This window comes from Cavia porcellus, unplaced genomic scaffold (assembly GCF_034190915.1).
Source record: "Cavia porcellus strain 051 isolate PalLab524CR breed Dunkin Hartley unplaced genomic scaffold, mCavPor4.1 scaffold_1, whole genome shotgun sequence".
Classification (NCBI taxonomy): domain Eukaryota; kingdom Metazoa; phylum Chordata; class Mammalia; order Rodentia; family Caviidae; genus Cavia; species Cavia porcellus.
Window position 1 is genome coordinate 104,357,066 of NW_026947484.1, and position 22,180 is coordinate 104,379,245.

Sequence of the window (22,180 nt, forward strand, 5' to 3'; positions counted from 1 at the left end):
GTAATTAATATATAATATAATATAATATAATAATGTATAGGCTCTGCTTTCAGTAATGCTGTGTTTTTCATATGATTTTAGACTGGTAATGCTTAGAAATGAGTATGTTCACAGGTAGAAAAACAATATGAATTGCAAGTAGGTAAAGACAGAAAAACAAACAACAGATCATTGAAGTAAAGAGCAAACAAAAATAATCTCTGTTAGGAGTTAGATACTCCATATGATTACTTATTTTTAAACTATTGCCTAATTTCTATTCAATGATCTACAGTCAATATACAATAAATGACTTTGTACAGTGAATAGTAGATAGTAAATATGTAAGAGTCTTAATCCACTAGAATTTGTTGAGAACAGTTGGACTTGACAGTAGATGGGCACATAGAACAGTTAGATGCAGAAAGGTTATTAAACAGTTTTAGTCAGTGCTCTTGTTGGCTCCCATGCACTCTTACATTGGTAATTAATTAAAACAATGCAGAGCTATATATAGTACGATGACAGCATGTCAAATTATGGTATTATGCAATAGATGCAATACACGTATTCTATTGAAAAAATGATATAAAGCACATTAATGTATCACCTACTTTCCAGAAATCCTCAACTTGATAATATAAAATGTAACTAATAATAATTTTCATGATTTGAACCTAGCTGAGATTGTCAATGATTAAAAAAACCCTGTATATTACAAAGAAAACAAAAGTGCAAAAAAGACCTCCTGCAGTGTATAATATATGAATTTAGAAAAATGCATAAAACAAATATTTCTTATATGTGATATCTGAGAGAATTTGGCTGTGATTCTTAAAATAAAGGAAACAAAAATTGAACACGTCAATATGGCCTTGAATTTTTGCTTATATGCATTTAAATGTAGCATAGAGAAAGATTACTCACAAAGCTTCAATCTCATTTTTGAATAAGTGACAGCAGCCTCAGCAACCAAGGTATTGTAGGAGAGGCATTAAGTAGCAAAACTAATAAGCGGTTTACAGACAACAACATCGTGACCTTCACACTTTCTTGATAAAGTTACACTGTTCAACAGTTTAAACAGAGAAAATGCTCTTAACACATGATGTCAAATTACTTAGTGCCCATATGGAAAAATAGATCTCAATGTATACCTAAAATGTGACATAAAATTACCTAAAGATAGTAAATGCAGAAAAGAAGTCTCCATGACATAGTCAGAAGGTAGTGAAGGTAGAAGATGGGGTAAAACTTAGATAGTAAGAAATTGTGAATGTTGGGTCCTGACTCTATAGCTTTAAATAAGCCTAACATACCTGGAACAAATATTCCAACATGTGATGAAATACTTCTGTCATCTTTCCACAAATTACGACTTCTTAACATTTAAAAACTTATTAATTCTGGTAAATACTTTAATGTCCTTTCATTGTCATATATAAACTTCAAGGCAAAATTATGCATTTTATTCTGTGCAAGGGAAAGGGGTGGATTGATACATGCAAACTTAATGTAGTAACTCATTTTTCCATGTATTTGAATTTATATTTATAATACCAGTTTATAAAAAATCGCACAGAAAAAAATAGAATAATTATGCTTTTTAAACTGTGCAGATATGAAAATTTTTCACAGATTACATTTTATCTGAAAATTATGCTTTAACTGGCTTTAACACATCACATAAGTGACACTTACCAGGTTTATATTGCACTATATCATTACAGTAACTATTGGGGGACTAGGTATTGAGTCATCCCAGATGATGGGAGTGGAGAGAGTTGTGACAAGATCGTCTTTTTTGATTTTGCAGATTTTTCCTGTGATTACAAGGCAAGTAACAAGTTAAAAAAATTCTAACTGTATGTGCTGGACATTTTCATATTATAGCTTTTAGTGATTTTTAAAAATATACAATTATAATTCTTGTAAATTGGGTACAGGTAATAGTGTTTCAGAAAGTTTGTGTATGCACTGGTTCAAACAACTTTCCTTGTTATTTGCTCTTAATGATTGAAAACTACAGGGAAATAAAAAATATACATCAAAGCATGGAAAAAGGCTGTATGAAATTGAGAGAAATATGATTTAAAAAACTATATTTAGATTAAAAACATACTCAAGACAACTTAAGAGTGTAGAAAGACTAAAACAACTATTAGCAAAATATATGTGCTATAAGAGACTTATTTCCAGAGATATACAAAAATCTTTTGCATTCATCAACAAGAAACAAGTATCCATTTAAAAATAAGCAAAAGATTTCAACAGAAATCTGATGAAAATAAGAACACAGATGGCAAATAATCATATTGCATATGTCAGTAAGAAATTTCAAATTAAAGCAGCAATGACAAACCACTACAATCAATTCAAATGTTTAAAATCTGAAACATAAACATTACCCAGTGCCAGTGAGAATACGGAGGGTGCATTGGGAATTCACATTCATCACTGGTGTGAAGATGAATGGCTCACTCACCTTAAAGGGATGTTTTGGTAAATACTGGCTTACCACACACAGCCAAGCCTCTAGATCCTTGGTATAAATGCAAATATATTAAACTTTTATATCTACATACAAAATACCTGGTAAACAATTTTTTGCTTTGTTTCTGAGAAAGGGTATGGCTATACTGAGGAGGCTGGCCTTAAACTCACAATGTGGCTCACAGTGGTCTTCAATTCACAACCCTTCTCCACATCTTCCTGAGTACTCAGTTCACTGTTGTTCACCAACACACCTGGCTTCAGTACACAAATGTGTATATTAGATTTATTCCATAAATATTCAGGAAGTATAAACAACCAAGAGAATATTAAATAAGCAATGAACTGCTACAATTAGGCAGAATAAAGGATTTTACATAATTTTAGGATGAAGATATGAACGGACATTGCGAAAACTTAAACACATTTTTATGCAAAAGAAATCAATTTAATGAGGCTACATACTATATGGCATCAATTATAGTGTACAAAAATGTCAGAAAGTAACACTGCTTATTAAATAAGAAATGCAAACATTACAAACATTTTTCTATATTTTCATACAGAAAGCAATATGTAGAAATCTAGACCTTAATTATCAGTTATAGCCTAAAGTACTTAGAGGGATGCCATGTATTGTTGGTATTAATATACATGCTTCTTATTGTTCTTGCAAAATTTACAGGGTCAATTATTAAAAAGTATCAACTCAAGTATCATATGTTTTGTTAATTCCTCTTTGGAGTCATAAAAAAAATAGAGTGAAACCATACAATTAATTACAAAGTAAAAGCATTGTTTTTGGACCTTTTATAAAACAAACATTGCTTATAAGGGTAGTCAGAGTGGAAAATGTATTTTACTAACATTGTAATCTTAAAGATATAAAAAAAACCTCTTAGCAATCAAATCACTGTATGCTTCTTCTTCTTATACATGCCTCAGAGTACTACAGTTTCCCTCTTAAGTGATGCAAACATGTTTCCTTGTTCTTGTGTTAAACAATATTGAGACCATATTTACTTCACTATTCCTTCTTTTAGGCTTATTTGTGTTCATTTTTCAGTATTCAAAATCATGCCCAGGAGTTTTTTTGTTTGTTTGTTTGTTTGTTTTGATCGTTTGTTTTGGTACTGGGATTAAACTCAGGGTTGCATTTGTCAGACTAGTGTTGTGCCACTGAGCTATATCCCTGGCCCTAAGTCCAGATTTATTTATTTTTTTTAAATCAAAACAGAAGAAAGGGATATAAATGATACAGATTATTTTTAAAAAGTAGGGAATTGACACTAATTAATATATTGCATATTGTTTTCCTAGAAATAGTCATTCAGGTTACAGAATCCAGGCACAACAGTGATCAAACAATGATAGTAAAATTGTTCTTTTTGATGAACTGACAGAGATTAGTAGTTTCTCTTCAGATCATATAAATCTATTGCTTTTTACTAAGCCCAGGATTTTTAAACAGAGCTACAGTGCCAGTCATACCTTAAAATGCATCTCATTTCATCATTTCATTTCATTATTCTTCTCCTTTTCTCTTCTCCCCTCCCTTCCCCTCCCCTCCCCTCCTCTCCTCTCCCCTCCTCTCCTCTCCTCTCCTCTTCTCTCCTCTCTCTCCTTCCCCCTTTTCCCTCCTTCCCGTCCCCTCCCTCCCCTCTCCTTACTTACCTTCCCTTCTCTTTTTTTTTCTACTCTTTTCTTTTCTTTAGACAGGTTCTCAGTCACTTAGGCTGGCCTCAGATTTGCAATATTCCTGACTCAACTACCTGGAGTGCTGGGATTACTGGGATTACAAATGTGTGCCATCACATTGTTTTCCCTGTCATTGTCTTATACAACATGAGATTCAGATTCATTTTTGCATTAAATGGCGGGAAGAGTCAAAATATTGTAGCTGTTTGCACTAGGCAATATTTCCTCCTAGAAGATAACATGAGAAATTCCTAATGGCTTTTTTTTTTTTTTTTTTTTTTTTTTTTTTTTTTGTCTTTTTCATTTTTATCAGTACCGGGGATCGAACTCACAACTGCCTGCCTGCTAGCAAGGCAGGCACTTATGCTGCTGAGCCAATCTGCAGCCTCCCCTAATGGCTTTTTAACTACTAATTTCTTCACTAATAGCCATTTCAAAATTATCAACTACATGAGTGTTAACCATCCCAAAGGATTATGATCCAAACCCTGTGCATATCTGATTCATTTCCTTCTGTGCAAAACTGATTTGAAATCACCTATTACTTTCAATTGCTTTTCCTGTCTGGTAAAGGTGTCTGATACCTATGAAGATTTCAGTCTAGGTTATGGTGGTTTAATTTAGGGAACAGATTCACAACTGGGCAAAGTTCTGAAACAGATTGATTATGAGTTCAAATCTGAAATCATTAACTTTAATGTGAACCTCAAACTTTTAAAAATTTTATTTCAATAATAATACTAGCCAGTAGATTAATCATTTAAAAAATTGTATGTGTCCATTAGTGCTTACAGTGGTGAAATGCTGTGCAAAGGACCTGCAGAGCTTATTCACTTTGGATAACTCACAATTTCATACTCATTTCCTATTGTCCTGTTCCCCCATTCTTAAAAACAATCTCTCCTCTCTGCTTCTGAGAATGTGACTGTCTTACACAGCATATGAAAGGTAAAATTGCAAGTATTTGTACTTTTGTGATTGATTTCTTTTGCTTAAAATGATCTTCAAATAATGAAGTTTTCACGTGTTGTTGAATTTACTTTTTGCTTTTAATACCAAATTTGTATATGCCACTATTTCTTTCTTTCTTTCTTTCTTTCTTTCTTTCTTTCTTTCTTTCTTTCTTTCTTTCTTTCTTTCTTTCTTTCTTTCTTCTTTCTTTCCTTCTTTCTCTCTTTCTTTCAATTTTACTGTTGCACTTTAGATATACATAACAATCACATTCATAATTAGGGAATTTGTGTCTGCACGGGATGTAACTTGCTTCTTGTTTCCCATTCCCCTTCCCTCCTCCCTTCAACTGCTCTGCTCTCCTAAATTACAAGAACTTTGTTCCTGTTTTTTCCTTTTGTTCTTCAATTTTCCCTTGTCCCTTTCTTTTGTTTCTCTGTCTTTCCTTGTTCTCTTTCCTTTTGAATATTTTCTTTCCATTCCTTCATCCATTGTTTACTTTATTTTCATATCTTGGATGCCTGAAAGTACTTCCTTGAAAATCAGAATCTCAGGTAATGATGGCAGTTGTAATGTGTTTGTCCTGGTTTTTTTTTTTTATTTTTTTTTATTTTATTATCTGTGATGGTATGAACAGCTAATTTGAGGGAAACAAGTCATTATAATAGCCATTACTGATATAATATCATCTTACTCTGAAGTCCTACCATGTTCTTGTTCTTCTGTTTCATTTGGCTCTATCATATTGTACCTTATTGGATTATATTATGTTTGAAATTATAAACAGATTTCCTATGGAAAATGAGATAATATAGTAGCCATTGTTTGTTTTCTGTTATTTGATTCTGAAAACCCTGTAATACTCTTATTCTCTTTAATATTTTTACACTATTCTGTTATGTTTGATACTGTTGTATAAGAAGTTATACTCAACTATTTCAAAGAAAGCAACATTGTGGTAGTTACTGTTAATTATGGGTTGTCTTCTGGTGAAATACTGTTTTGCTTACATTGTTCTGTTCTGATCTGCTCTGTTATGTCCTCTTTTGTCTTAATCCCTTTAAAATTAAAAAAAAAAAAAGAAAATTAGATTCTCAGTGTCTCCTAAAAACTACATTTCATTCATTTTGCATTAACACCCAGAAATAGATCATATGTTAGTTCTAGTATTGTTTTTTCCATTCTGTTTTTTATTTTATTTGTACTATTCTGCATTCTATCAACATTTTGCATTCTATCAACAATGTGCAAAGATTCCAACTTCTCTAGGTCCATGTCTATATTTCTTTTTGTGATAGCTCGGACCTCAGAATAAAATCCAAGGAAGCAAGAGATTGAAATTTGGGGAGCAAAGGCTTTATTTTAGGCCAGGCCTGGTGACACAGCCTCCAGGAACCAATTTGGAGACTGCGTGCCCCCGAGACTGGAGAAGGGGATTTTAAAAGCTGGAAGGGGGGGGGGACAAAAGAAACCCACAGAGCTGTGAAGCTGTTGACCCAAATCTGGAAACTGTAAAGCTGTCCACTTAGTTCTGATAACATTGGGAGCCCGGTGCCTTTTAAGTTACTCACATTCTGCAGATAAGCATTATCTCAGAATAGCACATCTGCAAAAACATTCGGAGAGGAAGGTAGAAAGTTAATTATTTTGGGACAGCTCATTAACACTAACATGTGGAAAGGGGTCAAAAGTTACAAGAAGCTGAAACTTAAGTTTTTACAAGGATTTGGAACTTAACCCTTACGGTGTATTAGGGTTAAGCCACAACACTTTTGTAAATTCTTTGAAGTTAAGTATTTCTTAAGAATAGCGAAATTAGCACATTTTATGACAGACTACCACTGGGTAGGGAAAGGGGGAAGACAGGGCGGCACATTACAGAACAAAGAATATGGTGAGATTACATTCCTTAGGGAGAGCAAGGTCAGGTAAGAGTTGTGCTAACAAGCAAGTCTCCCTGCATACAAGCAAGTTTAGATAAGAAGAAATCCTGTTTTTCTCAGTGGAGAATGGGGAAGCCTAGGAGTAATTAACAACTCCTGTTAGCTTATCTTAGCACCACATCTGCATCTGTTATTTGTAGAGGGCAACAATGGTTAACATATCAATTAGGTAAGGTTTTGTAATTCTTTACAGAGAAGAGCATTGATTAACATATCAATTAGGTCATGGGGGGGGAAACACCTATAAGGAAGCTATTTTTCTTAGAGTACAATGCTTTTTTCGGATATATATGTATACATACCAACCATAAAGGTGTGAGTTGACTTCTCATAGCAGTTTTGATTTATCTTGTTTAAACTTTCTGTGCGTTTTTCATGTTACCATTGGCTATTTGTATAAGGTAGAGTAAAATGTACATTTAAGTTTAAAATCATCTTTATATTATTTGATCTAATTATTTTTAAATTTTAGGAGTTCACTATATATTTTGAATATTAAACCCTTATGCAGAATAACAAAAAATGAAACAGATGATGCCCAAATTTAGAAGTTGAAAAAGATTTCAAAAGTAATGTAAAATTAAAGGTATAAACTAATACTATGAAAACATAAATTAAACTGATTACACAGATAAGTGAATAAATTACTAGAAATATATAAGGTATCAAAACTAAACTATTAAGAAATAGAAATTCTAAAACTGTAACACATATGGAGATTAAGCCTATAATCAAAATCTCTTAGCAAAGCATGGTCCAGAACTAATTAGCCTCAGTGACAAATTCTACTAATATTTGCAGAATTAATGTAACTGTTTTTCAAACTCTTCCAAGAATCTTGAAATGAGAGGAATATCTCTAAACTATTTTATGATGTCAGTGTTGCCATGATACTAAAGTCAAAGATATTAGAGGAAAAAAGCCACAAAACTATACACCAATGTCTCTCTCTCTCTTTTTTTTTTTTTTTTTTTTTTTTGTCTTTTTCATTTTTATCGGTACTGGGAATCGAACTCACAACTGCCTGCTTGCAAGGCAGGTGCTTATGCCGCTGAGCTAAATCTCCAGCCCCTATCAATGTCTCTCTTACAATGTAAGAAATATTGTAAGATGCTTATCTATTTATATAAAAATCCTCAGCAAAATATTAATAAGCTGATCTGAGAACTTGAATCAAAATAACACACCATAAGCAAATGGGATTAAAAAATAGTTGAATATATGATGATCTATTGGTGTAATACACCAAAGGATAAAAATCACATGATTACCTTGATAGTTTCATGAAAAGCATTTGATACCTTTTCAAAATAAAATGTTTAAACAAAATACAAATAGAAAATTATCTCATGATAATACAACCCATGTATGAAAAGTCCATAGCTAACATCTACACTCAGTGGTGACAGATCAGGAGCAAAGTGCAGATGCCCACCCTTACTTCTTGTATGTAACAGTATTGGTAATCCTCAGTGGAGTAATCCAGCAAAGATAGAATTCATATAAATCAGAAAAGAAGAACTCAGGGGGACCTTTGCATGTGGCATTGAATATGGAAAATCCTAAAGGGTGGCTAGAGTCAGGAAAAAGTAGCTTGCAGAGAACCAAAGTGAGTAGGGGTTACAACCGCAAGGGAATAGACAAAGGAGAAGAAAATAGGATTACGTGATGCAGAAGGAATTGGTCACACCACAGAAGAGAGCTGACACAGTTGGCTGTCAACTGAGAAGTAAGCCAAAAGTAACAAATTTTCTGCTCACAGTGGGCCAGAAAACTGCACTGGAACTGGAAGAATCTTTCACAGAGGGAGTCAGCAGGGAGAATGTATAACACTGCTTCTTCCCGAGTGGTGGAAAGTTGGTGAGTGAGCTCAGTGTAAGTGCCCAGGCCACAGCTGTGTGGAGCAGGAGCTGGTGGAGGTACCTCTCTAGGGAAGGACTGGGTACCTGAATGTACGGCCCAGAAAAATTCCTTGGCTGCTTCCCACCGTCTAGTTCCCAGGGTAGGTGAAGGAAGGACAGTCATAGGAAAGCCAGTCATTGGAAAGCAGACCTGGGGTTCTCGCTAAGAGCAGGGGCTATTGAAAACCGAACTGACTCTTGCTAGAGGGCACGTTCAGCCTGAGCTACACGGGATTGGAAACTCCTATTGGCGCCACATCCCCGCGGTGAGTGAGTCTTTACGCTTGGCACTGTTCGGACACCATAGGCTTCCAGGGTGAATAAAGACACACCCTGGCCTGGGCTGTGCTCCTTAACCCTGGCCCGAGGAGCAGAGTCACGAGTCCAGAATGATAGAAAATCTCAGTATTCTGTATTTGATTTTATTGTTTTCATTTTTAGTTTTAAATATTTGTTTACTATTCACTGTTTTTTGCCTTCTGTATATACCCCCCCACTTTTATTCCATTACTTTATACTTTTTTTCTGAGTATGCTTGTGTATGTGTGTTTCTTCTTCTTATCTTTCCCCCCCAATATGGCTTATAGAAGGCGATGGAATTCCCCTTGTCCCTTTATATCTTCCTCACTTTTATTAGTACCTGTTCACCTCAGTTCTTTCTCATGTGTCTTATTCATCTCTATCTTTTTCCCTCTCCACCTTTTCATTTGTCCCCCTTTAACTTTTTCTCTAACATTTCATATCAATCATAGAATCTTTTTCCATCTCATCTGGTGATTTCAGTTTTCACTGTTATTCCTTTCTAAATACGTATTAGCATACTCTCATTGTCAATAGGATATTTGCTTCCTGCTGTTTACTCCATCCGATACCACAGAGCTGAGGACTTCTAAGAAACAAAGAATACCCCCCTTTTTTTCTGCTTTTGCTTCTCTTCTCCCCTCTAGCACTGCCCATTTGCCAATGTCCTCAGCTTTGAATAACTAATTCTATAAACTTACTTTTGATCACTTCTTTTCATCTGTAAAGGACACACAGGCATCACATTTAGTACACATTAATCGTGATTCAAGACTTGTGTTGTTATGATGCCTACACTTTAACTGTAGCAAAAGGAACTGAGTCACTTCCTTCTATGTATTCAATGTAACTGCCACATGAGTCCGACGGTTATTCATGTTCCTGTAATCCTAAAACGGAAATTCTGTGAACTATTGCCCTTCTCTCCATTCAGCCATAAGCCCACCACCACTCTAGTGATTATACAGGCTAAAAGTTAGGAAGTCACATAGATTGCAGACAGCAGAGAGAGAGACAGTGACAGGTGCCTGATACAATTGTGTCTGACCCTATAAACACCATAGCCTGAGCTATCAAGTCCATTTTATTTCCTTTGCCCTCAAGTTTCTCCTTTTGCTCTTGAGTTCCCTTTTCCCCTCACTCTCTTTTTCCCTTTGCCATTATCCTTGTTTCTACTACTTTCCCCTGATCTTCAATAAACATAACTACTTACTACACACTATGAGGTTGCACTGGACAATTATTTCCTTGTTTTACACAAAAACCTGTACTATTTTTGCCTCACTCAACTGTAACAACTAAAATTTGTAATAGGAGACCTAAAGCAGAGTCTAAAGCTATGCTAGTTTTCAAGTAGCTCTGATAGATAACACTGAAACGATTAGCTAGCTACTGCTGCAGTTGATTTGATTGCATAGGAATAATCCTGACTCATTGGATGATTTAAAGCCTGTGTATGTTGAATTCAGCATGACACTAATGGAAAGGGACTGAGAGTTCCTAACCCAAGAACTGAGACTGGATCACAATCTGCAAGAATATCTGAAACTTGAAAGAGAGAAGTCCTGAGTCTCAGTCAACTTGAGTATCACAGTGGAGGTGTCAGTGGGGTTTGGGATGTGCACACCCAGACTGGCAAGGAAACTACTTGAGAATCACATATGCAATATCTCACTGGGATATTTAATTTTTGTTTTCACTGGACATCTTATTGATTTAAGTGTTTGTATGTTTCTTGATTTATTTAGTACTATAGTGTTATTTAGTGTCTTTTATAGTTTTCAGGTTTTTTATGTTACTATTTTTGTTCTTTCATTGGCTCTGTCTTAATAGGTTTCTAGATCTAAGGCTATTTTAACTCTCTATCTAGTTTCTTAACCTCCAACCTCTGAGACAATTTTATTAACATATTTTTATTCTTTTTCCAAACACCAAAACTCCTCCTTCCATGTTTTTAAAGTTCCCATACTTAGCTCTTTCAGTCACGAGTAAAACTCCTTTGTCCTCCCTGTCCTGTTTATGGCTCTTTCATATTCTGCCTATTTTATTTTCCTCCCTATCAGAAGTTCTAACAACCACATAGCTTTCCTCATCATGAATTAAACTCTTTGTCACCTACATCTTGCATTTACCTGCACAAAATGTCCTCTGAAAACTTACAATACTTTTAATGTTGTTAAAAGTATTACAATACAATAGACCCTACATCTACACCTTTTTCCCCTTTCAAACCTCCATTTAGTGTCTAATAATGCTCATCCAACCATCCCTCATTCTCCCCATCCCACCCAACCTACCTTATTTCAGAGCAACTGAAACAACAGTTCAGAGCAACAAATAATGCATACCATCCTAGTGTGCACAGAGAATACACAAAGTGTGAGTGTGGGCTAGAGACGCTGCAAGAATGATCAAATGGAATACTGTAAGACTGAGTTTTCAGATGCTGTTATAAACAAGAGAGAATACTTTTGGCAAAACGTGAGAACAGAGGAAAGTCACTTCAAGTGTGAAAAAGAAAATAGCTCTGGACATACAAAGCTAAAACCTGCTAGGTGTTGTCCTCAAAGAGCTTAAGACATCACTCTCCAGTGACACATGTATGCCAACGTTTACAGCAGCAAAACTCATAATGGCTAAGTCCTACAAATAGCTTGTATAGCCATCAGCAGATGACTGCATAGAGAATATGTGATATCTATATATAATGAAGTACTCCAATGCTATACCGAGTAACAGATTTGAGACATTTGTAGGAAAATGGATAAATTTGATAAATATTATGATGAGTAAAATAAACCAGACATACAAGTCTAAATATATGGTAATTCTCACTTGAGTGAAAAAGAGTAAAAACAAAGAGAATAATAAGAGGTGGATAGAAGGAGACTAAGAGATGGATCTTTTGTAATAGTGAAATGGACTGAAGGAAAAAGAATTAGAGATGAGGAGGGAAGGAAGTGGAAATAAATAGACTAAAGATATGCCATGTATAAGAACCAAGTAATCTCAATTAATTTAACAAGTATACGGCATAACTTAAGCTAAGATAAATACTATCAACAAAAATAAAAAATAGGATAGGGAAAATGGAGGAAGAGTAAAGGAGAAGGAGGAAAGAAAAGGGAATCTAAAAGAAAAAAAGAAAGCATGTGGTATGTCCATGTAACCCCTCCCCAAGATGATTGTAAACTGCATGAATTGCAAACATGTAAAAATACTCAACTTACAGGTGACAGATAATAAGGCAAAAATTGAGATACACTTGAACAAGACAAAAAATTCTATATTGAAACATAAAAAACATAGGTGAAAAAGATTCAAAAAGATATTAGCAAAGAGAAAGACACGACCTCGTGGGTTGAAAGACTTATAATCCTTAAAATGTCCATGGTATCAACTTACTTATTTAAAACCTTTGAAGGTCTCAGTGTTGAGTCCATATTAAGACATCAGGTGTTATTCTCCATTAAAAAACTAAAAATCCAGATATTTTATTGTAATCTTCTGAAACTTACAGTAGACACCCATTGGTTAGAAAATTTCCAATATTTGTTCTAAAGACTTTTATGAGAACCACACTGCATAAAGGAAAGTGACTCTGAAGTCACATTTTTCTTGTCTACTCTTGGTAGGTTAGTTTACTGTTCAAAACTAAATACTTAGACCAAACATAAAACATTGATTTGTCATAGTCTTTTAAAAACATAATACTTTTCCTTATATCAAATAAGAAATATTCTTTTTCCACCCTGTGCCCAAGAATGGGAGGACATGAGCTATAAGAAAGAGTTACAGAATTAACACATTAAAACAAGCAATACCTATGATAGTGATGGCTTTCTAAGTGATACTTTTGTACCACCTGTCCTATATTATTTCACTTAATTCCTTGATTTGAAGTACTTTGGACAGTTTATGGCTCCTTACATTCAAAATGACAGTAATTCAAACAGCAATTCAAAAGGTTTTTCACTTAAATATGTTTTCTAGGCATAAAGCTAATGTATGCCATCTCTTATATAGTAAGTGTAAACACATATTTTTTATTAGAATCTGTGTCCTAGCAATGCACTTAGATCTCGGAGGTAGCTAATTTACAAACTAGGGAAGAAGACCAATGAAAGAAATTGTTTTTCATCCTATCACTTCCCTATAATTCAGATTAAGCATACTACTTCACACAAATTAGAAACTAAACAAAGTAAAAGTTTTGATTGACCATTTTTGACAGACACTAATGATCTCAAGAGTATTATACTTTATTACAGTGGAAGAATTTATTTATAATTGGAGAGTGGATTGGATTAATTAATTTTAATTAATTCAAAAATTAATTTTTTTAATTTTTAAAAATTAATTAATTAATTAATTCCAAAAATTACAAACTTCTAAATAGAATAAAGAACAAAGGAAAGAATAAACTTACACCTAAGAAGAGTCAAGTAACAAAATATAACCTAGTAAGAATGACAAAATGGTTTTAAGATTGCCTGATATATTAATTGCATTGGTAGGTAACAGCATAATGGGATGTTTTACTGTTAAAGATTACTACATAGTCACAGTATTGAATTATTGTAAGGATAATTAAGATAAAATATATAGAAATATACCAAGTGCAGCGTCAACTAGTAAAGGCCATTAAACAAATCCAAAAATATTTATCTGGCAATGAATGGCATAATACTTGGAAATTTTTTAAAATAAAGGTTGAACTTCATTTCCTTCAGTCAGTTTTGTTTCACAATTTTGATGAAACATTTCAAGAATCATTTGAGACCTCCACTATTTAGCATTTCTAACTACTGAGTAAGAAGAATTACTATAAAACAAACAATTTTCCTGTAACTGGGGCTGAGTTATAATATAATTTTAAATTATCATCATGGTATTGAATTATTTTCCTTGAGCATCACAAATTCCTACACCAAAAATATCTGCAGATTTGACTAGATTTTTGAACATAATCCATAAGTTATTGCTATAAAAAAAGAATACTACATTATATTCTTGCTCTGAATTTTTCTTTTTTTTTTTTTTTTGCAGTGGCCCAACGTCACTACAATGAAATGATGAATATTTTTAGTGGTGGATGAATTTGAACATTATAGATTGCAAGCACATATTGAAATGGAACACTATAATCCAGAAAAATATCATTGCACATTGCAAGTACATTTTGAAACAGAATGCTATACTCCAGAAATATGTGCAATTATTATATCAACAAAATATAAACTAAAAGATATTATTACAATAGAGAGAGTTTGATATTGAAAAGATAAATCCTAGTTAAATTAAAGCTATTGGTAATCATCAAAATTTCATGACATTTTGTTTACTTACACATACATTTCTATTTTTCTTAAGACTATTTGTTAAACAGGCTCCATTAATTTAAGACTTAATGATATTATAATTCCAACACTTTCAATTTCATTATGTTGTTGAATTTCAGTTATTTATGTACCACAAATTAAAATTCATTTACTTAATAATTTCTTACATGGATTTCCATTCAATTTTTTAAGTAGCTTTGTTAGTAAAGTTTCAGTTTCCTGGAATTCTTCAGAAATATTTAGTTTTGTTATCTATATTTAAACTACTGAAAAATAAGTATCATTTGATGAGAAGCTACTTATTTATTCACACAGCTTTTAAGTCACTAATATTTTATAATCCTTTTTCCTTAAAGATGTTTGTGTACTAAAATGTTGGGATCTTTGTATCTTGATTTGGTACTTTTATTTTTCTACTTATGTTTATTATCCCATTATTTCTATAATATTCTGATTTGTCTCTTTGTCCTTACTTGGCTTTCAACAGTCTCTAATTCATATGGTTGCCAAAGGGATTGCTTTAAAGTATATCTCATTTAAATATTTCTGACTTGAAGACTTGTTTTTGTCTCTCATGCTTGGTATGAATTCAGACTTGACTGGGTTACTATCCAGTTATGATTTAGTGTATGAAAATCACCATGGAATAGGCAAGGTTGATACAAGGGAGATTTACTCAACTTCTCTGAAGTTTGAATGATTCTAATCCCATGAGAAGACAGTAATTTATTTCATAGTCATTTAATTAATTATGTTTAGAAAGCTAAGATAAATAGAATATAAAGTATTTGTATAAAACAAAAAAATAAAAATCAAAATTAAATATTTTAATTCTTGCTATTGAAAAGTCATGGTCACCCAAAACAGGCAATTTTAACTGAGAAGGTAAAGGTAATTGGTATAGAGGATACTTCCTATGTATAATGACATTTATGTTAGTTAAGTCAGTATTTCTTTTGTTATAATCTCTAGGGTGATAGTGAAAATTTTCAAGGAATTAGCTCAGCAGCAATCACAATCAAAGCAAAATATGACCTAGCACAACTTGGGGTAAAATTCTGTAAGATTTTGCAAAAAGACTATACTTTGAATAAGCCATGTTAAAAAAAAAAAAAAAAAAAAAAAAAAAAAAAAAAAGCAAAGACATTTTGTGTGTGCTGTTGCCAGTCTGTAACTCTAGCACTTGGGATGCTGAAGCAGAAGGGTAACCAAGAATTCAATTCTACCCTGTGCTACATAAGTGAGTTCAAGGACAGCTTGCACTAATCGTAAGAGCCTGTCTCCAAAAAATCAGAAAACAAACAGAAAAAAAAAAAAAACCTTTTTTCATATGAAAAAATCACTTTAGTCTTTCATCTCACAACACATCTAGGTATTCATGTCGGAATATTTGTCCGTTGAACATAGTTGAGTCAATTCAGGTAAAATGTATGAGTTTGCATATTTATGCTGGATTATTGTTCTATTTCTTTATCAGCATTGGTGCCTACAAAAACATTTAGGAAAATATAGAGTGAATCTAGGCAAGAGTATATTATTCTCCAAGATATCCCTGTCACTAGATTGAAATTAGAGTAGCAGCACCAGCCAGCAGGTCATCTTGAATCCCTTTATCTCAAACTTCAGAAAAATATCTCCAGTAGGAAAAATATTCTCCATTTCCCCCTTTTTGAACATGGTGTAACAATCAGCACAACCAATAAAAGGTTTTTTCTGCTGTGAAATCTTATTAAGGAATCTCCTGTGAGACTTCATTATCCCCACAGTGGTTCTACAATATTCTGCAGACACAATACTTCTATTTTCCAAATGTTACTCTTCTTGTATCTGTGTCTGATGGGTTTCTGCCTTTCTTGGGACAGAACTCAAGGCTCCTCTTATAGCTGTCAAGGCTTTTTGTAACTTGACTTCCTGCTGTTCCTCTGATCTCTTCTTGTCTCATATTCCTCATTTTTAGTCTTCTATAATTACTCTGGTTCCTTCATTTTCCAGTTACTTTTACTACTTCCTGAGTGACATGGGTTAAATATTTCTGCGTTGCCATGCCTTTAAGCTATGAGGTATTTGTCTTTGAACCAGATGAAAAAGGCAGAATCCCATGAAACTGTGAGCCAAATTAAGTCACTCTTTAAGTTGGGGGCATCAAATATAGGATACCAGCTATAGGAAGCTGGCTAGTACAGATCTCATGTATCTGTTACCCATTTTAAAAAATTTTACAAAAAAAAAAAGCACTAGATTTTTGGCACTGATTCAGCAAAACTATGGGACATCTATATCACCACAAAGTCAGAAAAGTTTATTTTAAAATATTATTTTAATTTTAATTAAAGCCAGATGAATTGTATTACTATGATCTGTTACACTTTCTTTAAAGATGAAATAATTGCTACAGTTATTATAACAAACTCATTATAAGTTTAACATTTTTATGATATATATCATGCAGATTATTCAACTAAAACTGGTAGAAAATTTTAAAATGCATCTTCAAATATAATTAATTATCTTTTCCTTTCAAGTTTTAAGTCATAATACTTCAAAGAACATGGTAGTACAGGTTGGAAGAATGTTATATATGTGCACAAACAATTCAAAAAACAAATACTTCAGGTGCCATACTATGTAAAACAATTCCTATTAAACATTTAATATTTCACCATCCATTGTAATACTAAGAAGTCCTATAGAAATTGTTGAACAGAATTAGCGATACAGAACATCTTAGTGTGATACTAAAGAAAAAATGACTGTGACAAAGTCTGCCATGTGACTTCCAAAGTCCAGGGTTTTCCTAGTAAATCATGACAAAAATCTATAAATCTGACATTAATTTGCTTCACTTTTAAACTATAATTGTCAAGCAGTAAACTGAATCCCAATTAATTTTATCCATAGAATTAACTGATGAACAGAGCCTCAGATCACATATTCATAGATATTTATTTTTTCACAGAATTTTTTACTTAACAAACTTTTAAATTGAATTTAGAATAAGTTTAGATTTAATTATACTGTAAGTGTTATAAAATCAAGAGTTAGGGTAAATAATTGTACAGCATATACTCTATAATTTAGGGACATTTTTATCCTTGTAATGACTATAATTCACCATAAATTGAAATCTCAAAGAAATAGGAATTTAAATGGTACAAAGTTCATAGAGTCCTTTGTGATAGCTCGGACCCTGGAATAAAACCTGAGGAAGCAATACATTAAAATTTGGGGAGCAAAGGCTTTATTTTAGGCCAGGCATGGCGACTAAATCCCCTGGAGCCAATTTGAAGATAGCACACATTACAGCTGGGGAATTAGGCTTTTCAAGCTGAAAACCACAGGAATGTTGTAATTGCTGACACAGTTAGGTAGCATCTGGACTTTATAGAACTTCCTGTAATTTCCTTGAAGTTAAGCATTTCTTAAAGAGCAGCACATTTTATTACAGATAGCTGAATGAAAGGTAGGAGAGGGGGTTTACTAGAAACTGATACATACGGCTTTTACAGCTATCTCAGGAAATTGAAACTGAACCTAGAAAGATAGGAAGGGAAGGGGAGGCTGAGTGGTGCATACTAAACAGAAATGTGGCACAATGGTTAGAACTAGGCTATAACACCTTAATGTATACCCAACACACATACTCATTTCGAAGTGCAGCCACATGTATCTCTATATAATTGTGTCTGTATAAAATGTGTGATGCTTTCTGACTCTGGACATTTAGTTTAGAGAACTATAGGTAGATACTAAAAAGAAGTCTTTTAACAGCTAAAATTGATACCACTGCTGCCTCCTGCAGGTCAGAGGATGCTTTTGTGATTAACACAGAAATATATACTTGCTTCAAAAGATTTCAGACATAATCTTTAATGAAAGTTTTGTTTTTCTGTCTCACTAACACAGTCCATTAAAACCAATAAAGCATTTTAAAAGTGCTTAGAAATAAGTGAACTCAAGGGTACAATTTTCCCCAGGGAAAAGATAATGGGACAGGACTTTTCTTTTCTAGATCACTGGTTTAAAAGTAGCTCAGGTTGCAACAGACAGCATTACTATTTGCGTTTAGGTGAAATTAGGTGGTGGTTTCAGGTTAGTTTCTAGGGAACTGGCATTCACATCCAAATGGGCATTAATTATCATGAAAACTGACAGTTTTATTATGCAAAACAAGGGCTAGAGATACTGGAAATCTGATGTGGGAGACACATGATAAATAGTACATCAGGGTAAAGGAAGGCAAATTTATAAGAATGTCACTATTTTAAAAAGTATGAATACTATTACTCCTGAAGAGTCCGTTTAAAAGTTATCAATGCTGTGCAGAAAATCTAAATGGGAGATATGTGTTAATAATGTTAATTTCTGTGTTTCTCACATTGTTTCAGATTCCCAGCATATGATTCATTAAAGACCTAAGTATTGACATATCTGTTAGCCAAACCAATTGTTACTTACAGAACACCCATAAACTTACTAACTTTTAAAAATTAATTATTAAGTTAATTTTTAAAAATTAGAAGTTAAAAAATTATAAAAAATTATAATTCTTTTAGAACATGTATTCAATATGTGTTTTCTTAGGTGATGAAGATACTCAACCAACTTCAGAAGTAAAATGAAATGTTCTTTTAGAGGTTCAATTTAATTCTCTCAAATAGTATTTATATATGTTATATATATATATTATAATATATTATGTATATTGATAGAAATGTGGGGGACCAGTGGTGGCTGAAAATATAAGAAGTATGAAATATAAGTGACCTTTATTTTGAGAATGTGGGGAAAGACAACCCTGATCCCCTGGGGCGTGGCATCTCCACCCTTGGGTGTGAGATGTCTCGGTGGAACACATGGAGTGGGGGCATACATGTAGCTTAGGTTAGGGGTGGTGCCTGAGGGGCATTAGGGATGCCCAAGTAGCCCACTGGTGTACTTTTGGCACCATAGGTAAATTCCTAGGGGTGGGGAAGATAGGAGGTCCTTGGCTTTAGTGTCCTGTCTGGGTCAAAACTCTTTCAATATTACATTTATATGCCATAATGTATTATGTATATTGAATATATATATTATATAATATAATTTTATCTCTATATTAATATGTTATATATTCTTTCTTTTGTACTGAGGATTGAACTCATTACCTCGTGCATGCTAGGCAGGTGCTTATGCTGCTGAACTAAATCTCTGGAGATATATATGTATATATATATATATATATATATATATATATATATATATAATCATATAGAGAAATTTTATGGCTATGTCTGATCTCTCTTAATTATAGTATTTGTCAACTGTATTGATTAAAAAACAATTTAATCAATACATATACTGAATCAAGCAAACAAATATGCACTAAATAAATGCACTGGTTACTAATTGTCCTAATATGGCAAATAATTGAATGGTAGAGTTCACTAAATGTTGTCCACTAGAAGTCTCTCTCTCTCTTGCTCTCTCTCTGTTTCTCTCTCTCTCTCTCTCTCTTTCTCTCTCTCTCTGTCTCTGTCTCTCTCACTGTCTCTCTCTGTCTCTCTCTCTCTGTCTCTCTCTCTCTCTCTCACACACACACACACACACACACACACACACACACACACATACACATGCACACACACACACACACACAATTAGGAAATAGACTTTGTGGTTATGGTAATCTTCAATTGAGTAGCTATTGTTTTATTATTTCCAGGAACCTTTTGCTTCTTTAATTTGATAGCTCATTCAATAACTTTGATATTTATAAGGATTGCCAGAATTGGAATCACTGATGAACATATTCTGCCTAGAGTGGCTCTTATGCAGAGTGCAAAGTGAAGAAGAAAGAAATTGGCCTAAAACCTAGGAAACAGATTGACTACAAAATGCAAACATCAAATTTTACATAAGGAGTAAGGAAGAATTGTTCTAACATTGTTCTAACATTGTCTCAGGTTCCCAATGAAAAATGTTCATTTCTAAGACAGAAGTTTAAGCAAATTTCTTAGATGCAAATGAAAATATTAAATAAAAATTATTAAGGAAAAAGGCCATATTGTGAAAACAAATTTCAAATGTTATCTGTAAATATGAAGACAAGTTTCACTTCATATGGAATAAGAAATCCATCCCGGTTTTTTTTTTTGTTTGTTTTTTTGTTTGTTTTTCTTTAATTAGCACTTCCCCTTTTAGAAGGAGCTATACTTCAGATTCCATGTTTTTTGGTGCTTTTTTCTCTGCACATAAACTGAAGAAAAACTACTGTTGCATGGTATCACGTATGTCCTAATAAAAAATAAGATTAACTGTCTAGGGAAATTAAAGTGAAGTTATGCTTTTTATTTCTGAAGTTCTTTTATGATAATAAAATTACTAAAATTCTTGTTAAATGATTTTGCTGTTTTTAGTATAAACCAATGTAAGACATAAAATGAAATGAGCTGCTTAAAATCACACACCTAGACTGAACAGAAAATTTATACTCGACTAATGAAGCTAAAATTGGAAGTTATTTATAATAGAAGGTTCAGATCCAGGGATTTGGTTCAGTGGCATAAGTACCTACCTGGCAAGCACGAGGTCATGAGTTCAATCCCTGATACAAAAAAAAAAAAAGAAAGAAAAGAAAGAAAGAAACAAAAAAAAGCATGTATATATAAATAGAAGGTTTATGTTATAGCTCTTTAAGTGTAGAAAACTATAAAATTTAATTGATTTGGTCCACTCAAAATTATTCCTATTTAAGTAAATTAAAAAAAGTATTATTTTGGACAAAATCATTTGAGCTCTACTTTTACAATTTTCTACAGATTTTATGGAATATTTCTTAAAAACAATACATTGATAGAAGTTTTTCATCCACTGAGCATGAATTGCATTTGGGGAAACAGTAAGATCCAGTTTAGCACCAAATGTGGTGAACTAGGAAAAAGATTCCAGTAGCAAAATACTGTTTTTGATGAAATTGAAGTGTGACTAAAAGATAATATGTGTGATCTGTGTGTTTGTGCCTTGTAAAACTATAACCTATTGCAATTCCAAAAGAAGAAGACTGAAAAAACATAAACTATGTTAGAATACTTGATCAGGGCCAAAAATCTTTTTGAAATGAATGCTGTAAGAAAACAAACAATATCTGTTTCACTTTTTTGCATGCTTATTTGAATGCTAAATTTCATACAGTGTTCATACTAGGTAGCAGAAGCAAATGTAATAAAATTACACATCATAACATTTATATAAATCACAAGGACTGTTTAATCAGTAGTTGTGAAGCTATGTGATTATAATATAAGAGGAAAGAAATTAAAATAGTTAAACTATACTGCAAAAACCTTGAATTTCTTTCCTTGCTCAGTTACTTAAACAAAATGGTATTAAATGAGCACTGGCAGCATCTTTAATTTTTGTACTATTATTAAAACCCAGGCTTATTCTTTAGTTTTTATGCAAAATTGTATATGACATTGTTTTTTTTTTCCAATTGTAAAATGTTCAGAAAAATAACATTTTGTTGTTATCATCTATTTTTTCTCAGTATCAAAGATATGTTTGTTCTATATCACATAGACTGATTTTCTAAACT